We start from the raw sequence: 16,241 nt of genomic DNA on the forward strand, positions 1-16,241 counted from the left end.
ATTAACTTATAAATACGGTACTTACAAGAACAGGTATATTAAATATACTTTTATTCATAAAAATAATTAAATGGCAAATTTGTGCTACATTATAGCCTATTTATAGATATATTACAGCAATGGGTTTTACCAATACATTACAGACTTACCAATCAATAACCAAATTGTAGCATAAGTGATGCCCAATATTCCTATGCATTTCATTCATGGAGGATGGCTGGAATTGTTAGTAAAGAACTAATGCCGCACGAACCCCCTCCCCTTCCTTTCAATGGGACCAGAAATGATAACAGTACAAATTTTTCAGTTCTATACATTGGCATTAATGCACAAAAATGGTCAAAGGTTCAGAACCAATCATAAGAATGCACAAAAATGGCCAAAGGTTCAGAACCAATCATAAGCCTCTCTGAAATACTGTATTTTTTGATGTTTTGCAAACATGTATGAAATAGGCAACAGCATATTTTAAATATTTGTATCTACACACCTCTCCCAATTATTATTCCACACTTGGCTGCAGGTACTGTGAAAGTAATTTCTTGCTTGTCACCCATTTGGTTGGGTGGCTGCATTCCTCCTGGTCTTCTGTCCCAACCACCGGGCCCTCCTGGTCCGGGACCATACTCGCCCCCTGGTCCTCCGCGACCCATTCTATCAAAAGGTGGTGGAGGGCCACCTCGACCTCGTCCTCTTCCCATCTCATTGTCCCTGCGCTGGAAAGAATATCGTTAACAGTTATTAGTGAACATAATTCGCAAATATTGTACATGTCTCTGGGAAAATTTTACAAAAAACATCCAATTTGTGATAACAGCCAGACAACTTTGCATGTGTTTTTGACTCCATGCCGAAGCAAGAAAATGGCACCAACATAGAGGACCATGGAGTGATTTCTATTTAGGTTCAGCTGTTGTCTCTGAACAACAGACTATATGGTCCTACATCTTAAAATGGTTACATTCAAACAAATTTAACCATTTCAGGATGGCTGGTTTGGAACAAAACCAGAACCACATGGCAAATATACAAATAGTTTTCTCTTTTTTGTTTATTTATATAAGGGATGGGTCGATATGAAATTTTGGCAGATACCGGTAAAGTACAGATATAAAATTTACCGATACCAATATTCTACCGATCCGATATAAAATTAGAAATTGTCCTTGAAGAACCTGAAAGGTTCACTGACCTCTTTAATAAGTGTGTGTTTCAAGGTGACTGCAGTGCAAGATAAATTGCGTATTTAGACATTTACTTTTTTGGAAAGTAGGGCATGGATATTATCCATAAAAATTACAACAAAATGGCAAAATTTTGCACTAAATTATCAGATAATAATCGATATATCGGATCGGTAAAATAATCGGTAATTTTATCGATAAATTGATACACCAATATGCCTATATCAGCCCATACCGATTAATCCGTCCAATCTCTAATTTATATGCATATAAAGATATGACATACTGGAATGTCAAATATTGTTACTACATTTAACAAACTCATTTCGGAAATGTCCTTCGAAGCAACAACGCAAGATTTTAATTGTTTTTTTTTTCTCTAAGAAGTATCTAAAGATTATCAAAGTAACTTTGCAGTTCTAGGACTCCAGTCATCCTGCAAAAACAAAAAACCGATAATCTATGAATGTCAATTACAGTCAAGTCTCGATTCTACGTCCCCGAATATAACGACCCTCTCCAAGTAATGACCCTTTTCCCAGGAAAATCGGCCGAAAAATACGTTCATATACGTATTGCTGTTGCTTGTATTGTAGAATTACTTCTCCTGTAGTTTATGGTTCGTACAAGGTTATAAACCCAAAATTTTACAACCTTTCGGAAGAACACATACTTCCTCCATCAGACATTTATTCTTAGTTTCATGAATGTTGCAGTTATAATATTGTAAAAATGTCTGATGAAGGTGCATGAACAGAAATAAGCTGTCACGTGTTGACTCACGGCATGTCAAGTGGTTGGTCACAGTGTTTTTAGGCTTGGTGTGTAGTGGGCAGAAAACCATTGCTGGTACAATAGATGCTCCCGCGAGGTTAATGGTGTAATATGGTTTTGCAGGTGCAAGCCCATAGCGCAGCTGGAAGCTTGAAATCATTTGTAGAATGAGTGTCATGCATGGAGAGAAAGTCATGAGTGAAGGTTGTGTCAGGAAATGGTGCCGGAAATTTCAAGAGGGAAGAACTCATGTGTGTGATTAAGGAGGACAAGGAAGACAGTCTGTTGTGCTGGATGACCTTGAATGAGTGGATAACATGGTTTACGAATACTGCCACTTCACAATATACAGTACACAAAGAGTCAAGAATTTCCTGAAATTGGGCAACCCCCTCTATGAGACAGCCTGTGAGGCTGGGTTATCAAGTTTTGTGCAAGATGGGTACCAAAATTAGGAGCTGATGGATGGTGTTTGAGAATGGCAGATTCCCTGGTGGCAACGAGGGTATACAGAAGAAAGTGCGTTCACTGACAAATGCCTGATGAATTTAGATGGCAATTATGTTGTAAAATAGTTCACATGTGCAACTTTCATGTATAACAAATATATGTTTTCCTTATTTCATGCCTCTCGGGAAGTTTGATTTCCGAATAGCACTCTTGTAATTTACCCAGTATTACAGTGCACACCAGACTAGACAAGTTTAGTACAGCATCTCACAAGGTGCAGAGGATGTTTTTGTACAAACATTAACAGAAGGATAATGGAAGCCATGAATAAGCCAGGGGAGAAGATAAGTGTCATGTGAATTCTAGAGCTTTGTGCACAACTGGACTGTGGTCTCAATGAGATGCAGAAGGTGACAGAAGATTGTAAAGTGTTTGCAAAGTTGGTACCAGTCGACACCCAAAATAAAGTGGATAAGAGTGAATATCTGCTCTAATCTGTTGGACGAGCTTGTAGCCAATCATGAAAAGTTCTCTCCTGATCTGGTGACCTTATGAAATTTGGGCATATCTTTATGATCCGGAGATGAAGAAATTAGTCCTTCCACACCGCTTCTCTCCAAGGCCTAAGAAGGTTGTGAAGAAATACATATACAACAAACAATGCCCACCTGAATTTTTTCCAAGATAATTTAAAAGTTGTGTTCAATGTTTGTGCAAATGCATTTATTGCAATAAAGACAATGTTGCAATCATGATCTTATGTCACATTATCTCTTAAGAAAGCTAGAACTGCATACATCATTACTCATTTTTTACCAAGAGGCTTTCACAGGTTAGGCATTCTTGCCTAAATCACATTTTTCACATGTATAAAGATAAAAAAGAGGAAATCAGTTTAGTGCATACTTTTTTTAAATTGTTTCATTTTATATTTTCAACCGGTATATTAATGATAAAGCTCTACTTTTGCAACCATTGTTAAAAAAACAGCTTTGTGGTACAGCACACAACAGAAAAACTTTGTAATTGTTACAACAATAATGAAGAAAACAAAAATCCCTGATTTATACAGTTTGCTTCAATTGTAATCTCCTTAAGTTAATAAATTATTATTTTAATACTGAAAGCTGGCATGCATCAGTTTCAAGAAGTCTTTAATACAACCAAGCTGATCAAATAATCACATAGTGGTAATGATGTATTTACCATGTGATTATTTTTGCTTCAACACTGTATTTCACTGCAAAATTATTTACTAGATATAAATCACAGGTACATTAGTAGCCTACATTATTTTAACTTAAGGACTAAAAAAAAAAATCTATAACATGTATACTAAGATACATCATAATGTGTATATCTATTTACTCAATTTACTCCCAACATATTATATCGCACCCCTCTGTGCCATACACATGCATGTGCATGCGCCCACACACTACTAGAGCTTCAGTTTCTATAACTAGAGTTTATTATATATAATATCACAGACTTATGCCACTATTCCATTACCTGGATCTTCAGAATAAGCATTTATATGATATTTTACGACCTCTCTATCATGTGCTATTTCAATAATAACGAACGACATGCTTGCTTGCTTTAGTAATTGTCTATTACTTAACGTATGTTGTTATAGGAGAATATAACTATAGTGCTAATTCTAGCTTTAACACTATAAGATAATGATCAAAAACAGTTTTGCACGCTTACAGGAATGAAGTAGTAGCCACTGTCTTACCTTCCATTCTCAGAAGCACTTTACCAGAAGCATGATCCAAAATCCATTCTTCACTTTGTTTCTGGCTACACATTTCAGACTGAAATATCAGCACCACTTAAACTGTGGAGTTGAAGACAACCATCTTTGTGCAAGGAGGGAGAAAGACGAAAAGAAACTGGTAATGTGGCAAACTAAAAGTTTACCCCCTTCCCCCAGGTACATCCACATCAAATTTCAGGGACTGCCTCACCACATTCCCATAATCATTGGCAGACATTCTGGATTCCAGATGACAATACCGAAACAAAATGAAAAAGCTCTGAAACATTCCACTGACTTTTGGGCATGAAGCAAAATTTCGAAGCCATCGTGTCATCCGAGGCAACAAGCATGTCTCACTTTATTTCCTTTTCTTTTTTGTCATGCGAATTCTGAATTTGTGGCACACACAATAAGGTCTCCCCGACACTACTGTTGCCCTCCCAAGAATGAAGACCATCTGCTTTCATTCGCAATGGTTACAGGAGGTGTGTAACTGCTTACCAACACACTGTCGATGAGGTCTTCAATCCGTCTCCTAGCCTGTTCTATTTGGTCTGGCTGCCCTGTTAAGAGACACCTCCTGTCCCCAGGGCCATCGTCACAATCTTGCTGGAACTGCACCCACGCTCCAGTCTCAGTCTGTATCTTCTTAATCATGTCACCACCCTTTCCAATGACAACACCCACCGCTGCCCGTGGGACAGGAACCTTATCACACAAAAGCAACACATTATTAATACAGATAACATCTTTTCATGTTATTTAACAAAGCATGTTCATTTATGGGTAAGGTGGGGCAAACTACACTGCTCAAAATAATTAGGGGATCAGGCAAAAATAAGTAGGGGATCAGACCAGATATGTTGTCAGGGCCTGTATGAGCTACAATCAGCTGCTAAAGACCCGTAAACTAAAGTTCCAGTGCATTAAACATGACGTAACCTTTGCACTGGTGATATCAAAGGGTAGAGGGGAGGAGTGTGTGCGTGCTGGAGTTGTATGCTAGTCGTCTCTGGTTAGCGATACAGTTCAGTTGGGGACGGCAAAGGTTCAGGTGAGAAAGGCAATGCCATACCAACGTGATTTACTTAAAGCTATGGCTTGGAGAGCCATAGGAAGGATTGAAGTTGGGCAGTCACAACGCCATCTAGCACTCGCCATTGGAGTGTCGCAAAGTGTGATTTCCAGACTATGGAATCGTTTTGAAACAACAGGACGTGTTCGCAGAAGACAAGACCAAGGTCGTCCACAAGCAACAACATCGAGGGAGGACCATTATCTCTTAATCACAGCCCGTCGGAACAGGGGGCAGAATGCAACGCTACTGCAATGTGCCTGGCAAACAGCAACAGGATGCAGATTGTAATCTCAAACTGTCCATAATCGTTTTCATGAAGGTGGCCTCTATGCACGTACGCCCATGGTGTGTGTTCCATTAATGTTACAACACCGTATAGCCCGTAGAAACTGGGCTGAGGAACATCGTGGTTGGGGACATACCGAATGGAGGTCCGTTCTGTTCTCTGATGAGTCGCGATTCAGTGTGGAACCTGACAGTCGGCGTGTTCTCATCTGGAAGGAACGCAGAACACGAAACAACCCAGCTTTTTGCACGAACGCTCCCGATATGGTGGCGGTGGACTGATGGTGTGGGCAGGAATCAGTATTGGTGGACATTCGGACCTGCACATCATCCGCGAAGGCACCTTGACAGCTCGAAGGTATAGAGACCAGATCCTCCGACCTTATGTCGTGCCTTATGCTGGTGCCATTGGTGATTCTTTCCGTTTCATGGATGATAATGCTCGTCCACACCGAGCTGGGTTGGTGGACGACATGCTGGACCAGGAGGGTATCGAGCGTCTGCCCTGGCCAGCTTGCTCTCCAGACTTAAACCCAAACAAGCACATCTGGGATGCACCAGGCCGACAAGTTGCAGCTCGATCAGCACCTCCCACAACTCGTGCAGAGCTGGAAATTGCCCTTCTGGCAGAGTGGCGACGTATCCCCCAACAGCTCATTGATTGCATGCCACGCAGGTGTGCAGCAGTATTGGCCGTTAGGGGAGACCATACACCGTACTAGAGGAGAGCTGCTGTAGTGTTTGTGTCTGTTTTTGTGCCCTTTTTTGTGATGTCCTACTGATGCTCTAATTGTCATATCGTGTCACATGTCACTAATGTCATTAACATCAGGTATCATGACAGCATATCTTGTTGTAACTAATCTCAGAATGTAATAAAGGATCTGGTATTAGTATGCCTACATGAGTTTTGATATCTGGTCTGATCTCCTACTTATTTTTGCGTGATCCCCTAATTATTTTGAGCAGTGTAGTTAGGGAATAGCCAATTGTTACTGAATGCTTTTTTTTTTAGTTATTCCCTTTCCACAATCCAAATATTAAGGGATGATGAAAGGGGCAAGGGGTAGGGTAAAAAAGGAAATTTATTTACCATATTTACTCATGTATAATGCGCACTTATTTCCAAAATGTTTGCACCCAAAAACTGTGAATTTGGACAGCCCCATGGAATTACACATGTTTTCACTATGTCACTGCATATAACATGTATATATTAACAGGTGCAAATACAAATTACCAGGTTTGGTTTCTTGAGCAATTAATTATAATTTTAAAAACCATACAAGTCTGGCCATTTCCCATGATTTTTCACATTGTAACGACCATGTTTTGTAACACCGAGAAAAGCGGTGCAATTTTGGCGGATTTTGTGGCATGAAAGCAGTGGTCCAGTCTCCTACAGATCATGCAGTGTTACAAGATGCCAATGATGCCTGTGTTTTGAAATGCACTACAGAAGCAGTCAGTGGAATGTTAGTAACAGACCTTTGTGAACGAACTTTGTAGGAGATCCAAACATTTCACCTCAAAAAAAGAACTAATTAGAAAATGTGCTATCAATAGACTATGACAAATGAAATGCTACACCACCTATTTTAAGTCTATTCGTAGATGATAGTGATTAACCCATAGCTCTACACACAAAAGCCCAGCAAAACACCACTATAATAATAATTTTTAAAGTTTTGATGAAACTGGTTATATGTAGTTGTCCATCACCAGAGCAAATAGCAGACATGTTATAGTAAAAAAAAAAATCTTTCTGCACATAAGCACTTTGTTTGGCATGGGTATGCATTAGTTGACATTTAAAAATTGCATAACAAGAAAATATAATAATCTGGTAGAGTACTCTACCACATATTATTTGGAAGAATAGCAATACCTAATAGAGTGGAACATCGATTTTACATTTTTCAGGGGACCAGGGTGGAAAAACTTGAAATGCAGAAAAATTATATAACATTTTGCATGTTGGGACCATCAAGGTTGAATGTATAATGCATGAAAATGTAAAATCTGGGAACATAAATTCAAAGTTCCAATGTGTATATATATATATAGTGGAACCCCAATTTTACGTTTCCGGTTTCAAACTCCCCAACATAACAAAATGTTTTAAAACTTTCCTTGATTTTACATTTCCCTGCATTTTGATTTCCCAGCTTGGTCCCTTGAAAAACTTAAAAATTGAGGTTCCACTGTATATCACATTTTAACATGCTACTGCTAACAAGACAAACATGTAAATCTGAAAATAGTAATCTTAATCTTTAAATGAAAAAAAAAATCTTACATGTACAAGTACAAATTGCTATCCTACTACAGGGCAACCTTGTGTTTTTCAGGGGACACACTAAAGAACTTAGCATGTAGGAACATGTAATATATAAGGAAGTTTTTTTAAAATGTCACCTTTTTTTGGGACCTTGAAAGTAAAACAATGTGGAGAAATTTAAAATCTGGAAAAATCAGTCTTCCACTGTAATTGCAAATCATTGAGATTTGTTTGTAAAATTTAAAAAAAATACAAACAAAATATTTTAAGTGGTGCATGTCTTTCAAAGACAAAGATGGCATGATTTCTCCATTTTAAAGGTATCATTATGAAATATTGCTTACTTTAGGGACATAACACCTTCAGGAGTCCTACTTTGAAGTCCACTTATGCTCAGGCAAATTGGTACCCAAGCTACCATGGTATCCCAATCTCTGGTATGAATGAGCCTCTTTCAGTTCTTCAGGAGTAAACTCGCAGATGTACATCGAGATGTGCACATACACGAAAACATTCTGGGGACACACATTTGTTTTTGACAAACACAATGTGAGAATACACCCAAACGTTTATTATTGGAGAGTTCAAAGGGTACAAGGTGCATTCCTGCCATGTTTAGCATTGCTTTTAAGCAACTTTGGCTAACTAGAATAACGAGAATGAATGATTAAGATGAAATTTACGGAGGGCACTCGCATACTCAGATCAGAACTGCCCCAGAGGCAGCTCCATATGAATACATAAAACAATGCAAAATGACAAAACTACTCTTACGTACATTCAACTTTTATTCACCGTTAACGTGTTTACATATACAGCATGTTAAGTGTGTGTGTGTACAAACATACATCTCACAATCACATTCTAAATGAACTATTGCACTCGGACCATGTGACTGACAAAAAAAAAGTCCAAAATGAAAATGGGAACTAATAAAACTGCAGTTATGACATGCATGTATTTACTGTATTTTCATGTTGAGGGAAGGGTTACTTTTATGCAAAGTAGCATTCCACTTAAAATAAAACATCTTACACTATTTCTTAAAATAAACTGATATCACTAATATAACAAGTAAAAAGGAGGAAGTTGTGAAATAGCTTATTTGTTGCATTCAATAAATATTCACATGGATTCTCCATTTTACATTCCCCTTACTCCCTAATGGTGTCAATACAACAAAACCTTCCATATGTTAAGGTCTTAACAGGGTTTCCTACTTATTTTGACAAAACTAAATTCCTGGGTTTCTACAGGTAATTTAGACAATTTTAGACTTGCAGATCTTTTGGTGGCATTTCAACCACGTTTTAACATTTTTGTGTAGAATATCTTCCATTAAGAAGCTGGTTCAAGAAAAAGTGCAAATTTCTTTCCATTTCTTAATCTTGGCCAAAAAAAACAAAAACAACTGGATTTTTAAGTTTCCAGGCATCTGGGTATATTTTCAATATATCCGGACTTGGCTGTTACGCCCATAGGTTGATTTCCTCAAAAGTTTTGAAGGTTTTCTAGGTGATTTAAAAATATATGATCAAGAATCTACTGTATTTGAAAATTGTTGAGCTTAAGAAATTATCCAAGAGGATTCTTGTTTATAGAAAATCCAGATTTCAAAATATCTGATATCCATTTCGGATGCAACAGATAATTTGGATAATACAGCTATCTGGATATCAGATATCCTGATATCAAAGTATTGAGATAACCTGTGTCTGCAAATGGCTATTTACTTTTTCAAGTTCAGCAAGTTATTCTGGGAAGAATGGTCTGGAATTAAGAAAATAATTACCATGTAAAGGATCAGGACATCAAACAATGTTACATTCTTAACTGTAACCCTTTTACATTTTTGTTACGGTGGAAAACTGCATTTACACTGACCTTAGTAATGTAGATATAGATCTGTTTTAGTTTAAAAAAAAGGTAAACATTTAAAAAATCTGCTGAGAAACCATAAAATGAATAAACAGATAGATTAGAAGAGGACTTTGAGAGAATCTATACAGTAGGATTAATATGACAATATGCGAGGAGCCCCAAAACAGATAAATAACAAACTGTCCAGAGAATCAATACATTCAGGTATTTCAGATAATTGTATAATCTGAATATGAAAATATCAAATTTCGGGATAGAAAATTATCACAAAATTTTGTGTTTGGTCATCTCTACATGCTATACATACATATGTAAAAAAACCTCTGTCAGGGTTTATGGGCAATCAATTGAATGTTGCATTGCATCCTTAACTTCATGCACGCACCTATCAATAGTCACATAATAATCCTAAGTCAAAAACTTCTGAATGTACATGCACGGGTTTCCTTAGATAATAAATAAATTATACAATTAGAGAATATAAACATGCAGAATGGAGTGTTGCACAAAATGAATGCCAGAACATTAAACTGCACCACAGACAACACTCCTTCAGATGCCTGAACATGCTAATACACAATTTCAATGGGAAGGAAATCAATTTTCAAAACAAAAACAAACTTCCTTCAGCATCAGAAAACTTGTGGGAAACTCTGGCATGTAAGGAGATTTGCATTACCGAGAAACAATGTAATACATGAAACGGCTGCAATTACTGAACAATACTTATAACCCCTACCTCTGCTGAATCGGGACCACCTCCGTATTCACTGAATCCTTGGTTTGGCCCACGTTGACCACGGGTAAAGGCCTGATGAGAAACGAAACTATCAAAGGACAAAAGCAAACCATGCTCCCAACATCCAATGCAGGTATTGGAGAAGGGATAGTTGGGAACCATAACTACAGTTCCCACTACGTAACACACTTGGGGACAACACCCTAATTTTTTTAAAAAATTATGCAAGTTGCTCCTACTTATGCAGCTAACCAAATAGACAAAGCAAGCATGTTATTCATCATTCTTAAAGATAGCACATGATACAAGTATTAAGCAATAAAGCTACATTCTTCAGAGCAACAATTTAACCACAAATTTCCTTAGCATACAAGTAACCTTTATACCTATTCAAATTATAACAATCTGGATGTGAAAATAAGTGTACTTCAACTACCCTACAAGAATAACTGCATAGCACCCAAAATACACGTCCTCCAGGCACACCTTTCAACAATATGAACTAATCCATTTATTGACAAATAGGCCTGGATCTACTATACAAGTGATTTTTTATGCTCTTTCAATAACATTAAAATACATTCTTAATGTCACATCATAAGTATGTTTCATAAAAATGCCAAAGGCAAGCAGTGCACAAAAAATGACTAAAAAAATAGGTGACGAACTTCTATAATCTGTAAAATTCCTAGCTGGTAAATCAAGCAATACATAAAACTTTTAACAGAAGTCATACCTTTTTCATCAGGCATTACAAGGCGAAATAAATAGTGCTGAAGTGAATATTTACCTGCATTTCTTTCTCTGCTATCAGGTCATACACAAGCTGTTTTGCATACTGGAAGAGGAAAAAATAAAAACAAAAATTATTCATGAATTCTGGTAATTCAAGGCAAGGCCAGGTTTAGCATTAAATGCAGGAAAAAACACTAAACTAAGCCCATTCTGCAAACACTACATGTATGTTACACCCACAAATGCACAGAAGAAATATGTAAATTAGCAAAGCTCAGTCAGGATTAGTTGACCATCTAGTAATACTCTTATTTTAATATTTCATGTTCTTCATGTTAAGTTTACAGTGAGTCACATAATTATTCGGACACACAGTAAATTTCTAACGTTTATGAGCGGGAAGGGAGTGAAATCTGTGTACAGCGTTGAAGTTGATTTTCGTTTAAAAAATGTCATGTTGGTCGATAAAAGGTTAAAAAACGAACATCAGCAACAATATAACGAAGGATGAATCCCTACCGTTGCAAAAATAGTGCCACAAAATTATTCGGACACATAGTAAATGTTAACGTAAGTTTGCGATACAGTGACAATTTCGATTTACAAATTGATTCATACTCTGTTCATATATATTAACTCTGGTTTCCTGTAGGTTTCTGTAGCAATTACGATCGCGTTTTGTTTAACAAAGTTGTGATATAAGAACATTTTCTATGTAGAAATAGGGCGAAGAGGAAAGGAAAGTTCATTTGAACAACGTCAGTTAGTGATATGGCACCACGCTAAGGGTAAAACTTACCGTACAATTGCCTCAATGTTGAAAATGAAAAAAAGTACAGTTGCAGATATTATTAAGCGATTTAAAGATGAAGACAGGATCGAGTCCCATGGTCATACAGGGAGACCAAGAATTTTCTCCCCCAGAGAAGAGACAGTAATCTTGAGGAAAATTAAAGAAAAAACAAAGATGAGTGCTCCATTGGTGTGTGCTGAGATAGCTGAGGAGTGTGGAAAGCATAGTCATCCTAAAACTATACGAAGAGTGCTCAGAAGGGCAAACTATCATGGCCGTGTAGCCAGGAGAAAGCCATTTGTAAGTAAGCCAAACAGGACAAAAAGACTGGTGTTCGCAAAGGAACACTTAGGAAAGGATCAGACATGTTGGAATCGGGTAATTTTCACTGACGAGAGTAAATTCAATATTTGTGAGTCAGATGGGAGGGTAACAGTGTGGCGTAAACCAAATGAGGAGCTCCGAGGGAAAAATTTGCAAGCAACAGTGAAGCACGGGGGTGGTCACGTAATGGTTTGGGGCTGCATGTCGGCCCAAGGCGTTGGTAAATTGGCTTTCATCGAACAGACAATGGACAGGTACCTTTACCTTGACATTCTGAAGTCAAATCTAAAGACTAGTGCTGAAATGATGGGCATTCTTTGTAACTTTATGTTTTATCAAGATAATGACCCGAAGCACACTTCCCGCGTAGTACAAGAATGGTTATTGTACAACTGCCCAAAAGTGCTCCATCCTCCACCGCAGTCTCCAGACTTGAACGTCATTGAGCACCTCTGGTGTAAGTTGGAAAAAGAAGTGAGGAAAACACCTATAACCTCGAAGGCAGACCTCAAGGAGAGACTTCAACATGAATGGGCCAACATATCGCCAGTGTACACCAGAAAATTGGTAGATAGTATGCCAAATCGTTTATCCGAGGTATTAAAATTGAAAGGGATGCCTACCAGATACTGACATTTCTGTTCGTTGCTTTTCAAGCGTGTTTTCCTGTCTCTCCTTCCATGTGTCCGAATAATTTTGTTTAACCCACAAACAATGTTTGTTTTGTTTAATGAAAATATTTTACTAATATATTATATTAAACATAATTGAAGATAATTAACAGTGTGCTCATATTGTGTTTTGTTTGTTAAATAAATATTATATATTTATCATCGTATTATATCACGACTACGTCAGTAAATATTCAGAAATCTTATCTGTCCGAATAATTATGTGACTCACCGTATATTTCTATAATACTGAAGTGTTGGCATAAGCAACATCTGCAAGAGTACGGCCATAAGTAGGGCCCGGAACGTTATGTTCTATAAAACTGTAAAATATATATGTAATTATGTCAAAAATTGAAAAATATGTCAGAAAAAGGTAGAAATATTCCTAGTAAATCCAAAAATATGCACTACAGTACTTTTGAATTTCTCATAACATGGGATTCAGTATCTTCCAGGGAAGATAGACTAGGCTGGGGGTGGAGTATTAAATGAAGCCAGAATCCTGCACAACAATGAGTAGAGGCACATATTTTTGGTAAATAAAAAAGCAAAATATCGGTACAAAAACGGAGTCAATTTCGGGTTCAAAAGCAGTAAATAAAATAAAATATCGGTGTTATAGCGGTGAAAAAATGGATGAAAAGTGGTATATAAAAAGACATATTGGTTTTAAAATTGTGAATATAATCCTAAATTTGATTTAAAAACTACACTTATTCCACAGAATTAACATTTCACTTCTAATATCACATTTATGTAGTTACCAGAGTATTAAGTTTATTTCAGACTTCAGAAGGTGTCGCGTCGGTGAATAAACCCTGAATTTCGTGTTTAAGAGTTAATTTCGCTTTTTGCAGTTCATTTCGCATTATTTCGTGACAAAATATGGTCACAAAATGCATCTCACACCTTTCAAAAACATGAAAAATTAACACTACAATGTTTTTTTCAAATTTAGTTTTTTCATTAAAAACGAAATATGCATGCCCCTAACAATGAGATAACATCTTCCCTCAATAATGTTTCAATGAATATTAATTGTCAGCGGGATAAAAAAGGGGGTATTATTGTTCTATTTTCAGTTGGTAAAAGAAGACTGCAACTGCTTTTAAATTCTTCATTCGTCATTTTCTTATCCTAGCATCAATAATATGAACTATCAGTTGTGCTAAATGTATGAAGAAAAATTAAATTATAAAACAACAGTATATGCAAGATAATTACGAAATTATACAGAAATATGTCTTATTACGAGAAAATTGAAGAAATTTGTAAAGAAGCAAAATTGGTAAAATATGTAAAAATATGCTTTATCAAGTTGGTCTACTTCAGATGATTTTCATCAGATATGTAAAGATCTCGTCCCAGTACACGATCTGATGCCAAATAAAAAATATGTTATAACCAAGTCCTGGGCCCAAGTCATAAGCATTGATTAGAATTTGCATTGGTTCAGACCTCAAGAACTGATAAACAAAATGCGCTATTATAAGTCGACCTGCAGCTTTATTGGTACAAGTTATAATACTTATCTAACACATCCTATCAGTTTAACAACTATAACAGAGTTCCTGCTTTTTATGTAAAAACATTTTCTTAGATATATCAAATTTCCAGATAATTCTGTAGTGTTTTCACTTACCCCAACTCTGTTTACACCTTAATTTTACGTTTCTCAAGGGACCGGGGTGAAGAAATTTAAAATTAAGTCTGAGCCAATGGTGATGTATTACTTAAAATTTAACCACTGATATCTGTAAACACTTTTCCAAGTTAAAAAAAAATGCCACACAATACTTCATAGAATTAATTCCGAAAAACTATGTAGAATTTAATTTAATTTTAGAAGGCCGAGTATTAGGATCTGAAAGTGACACCAACATAGGCTAATACTTTCCCCAAATCTGAGAATCTTGGTCCAGAGAAATGTCCTGCAACACTTCCATAGTGTGTCAATGTTATGGAAACTGCAAATTTCATATTTTTCATTATTTTTCTAACATCGTTGTGGGAAGACATGGAACTTGTAATACATTGGAAGTATGTGAAACTAGGACTATTCCCAACCAAAGCTGGTAGATTTCTATCATGTAATTCCAACAGTTTCACAGGTAAGCATGTACTTCATTTCAGTATAATAATTTGCTATCTCAAGTTTCTTTCCCCAGAAAATGATAATTTATTAAATTTTTAAGTATTTTGAATTGTTACAATTTACAGGCTGAAGACAATGTATCCTACCCCCTTCCCCCACATATAATTCTGTGATAAGCTTTAACCTTTAGGTGCCCAAGCGTCTCGATCGAGACGCTGTGTCCAGGTCGTTTTGAGAGTTAGCCCCCTCCCCCCCCCCGCCACATATACGCCGAATTTGCAAAAATTTCATATAGTCTGAATCTCTGGTTCATTGCGCGTACAACGGTATATCACTTATCTCTCTAGGGCAATTAGCTTCCGAACTACACTCATTTAATTGAAACTCTGCATTTTGCTCAAAATCGGCTTGGGCAACCGAGGCTTACTATTGAAAAAGGGCTTGGGCGTCAAAAGGTTAAGTGGAAATATGACATTAGCCCTAGTTACTACATAAAGCATATTTTTAACACTTTAGTCGCAAATCACTGTTCAACTTGTAAAAAGTTCCATATCCATAAGTGTACAGCCTTTAATTGACATTGCAGGTTAGTGGGAAAACCGGCTTATGCACAGTTGAACAACGAGACTAAAATATGATGTCAACCATACTAGACCGATCATTAAAGAATCACATGGTGTATCCTTACCTCTACTTTTTGAAGATCTCCACTAATTCTCAGAGGTTTCTCTTGTTCTTGCTGTGGACCATCCTGGATCACGACCAAAACAATTAAAATCCTTTTTGATTCATGGCTAAATAAAAAAAAAATGATGTTCTTTGGAAGATGGTGACTTCATAATTGTTCCTGTTCTCTGTTGCGAGAGTGTAATGAACTGTGCCTAATGTAATCTGTCCATCAGAATTCTAAACCTAATCTAAGGATGTACATACATACTTATTTGGACCTATTTCCAGGTTCCAGGAATTAAAGTAGCCCAATAACACCCGGGGCTCCTGAGGAAGAATGTGGAAAACAAGTTCAAAACATTGGACAGAAGAGGACGTTAAACGACAAAAGACTTTGAAGCACAAACGTTTTTCATACTTTTCAAATTATCTTATGCTGTTATGTGGACATTCATGAAAGTGTTGATATACATGAAGTGTAAAAGAAAATTTTGAGCAAGAAATGAGGTGAAAT

Source organism: Lepisma saccharinum, chromosome 1 (genome assembly GCF_977018435.1).
Source record: "Lepisma saccharinum chromosome 1, izLepSacc3.1, whole genome shotgun sequence".
In the NCBI taxonomy this organism is placed as follows: domain Eukaryota; kingdom Metazoa; phylum Arthropoda; class Insecta; order Zygentoma; family Lepismatidae; genus Lepisma; species Lepisma saccharinum.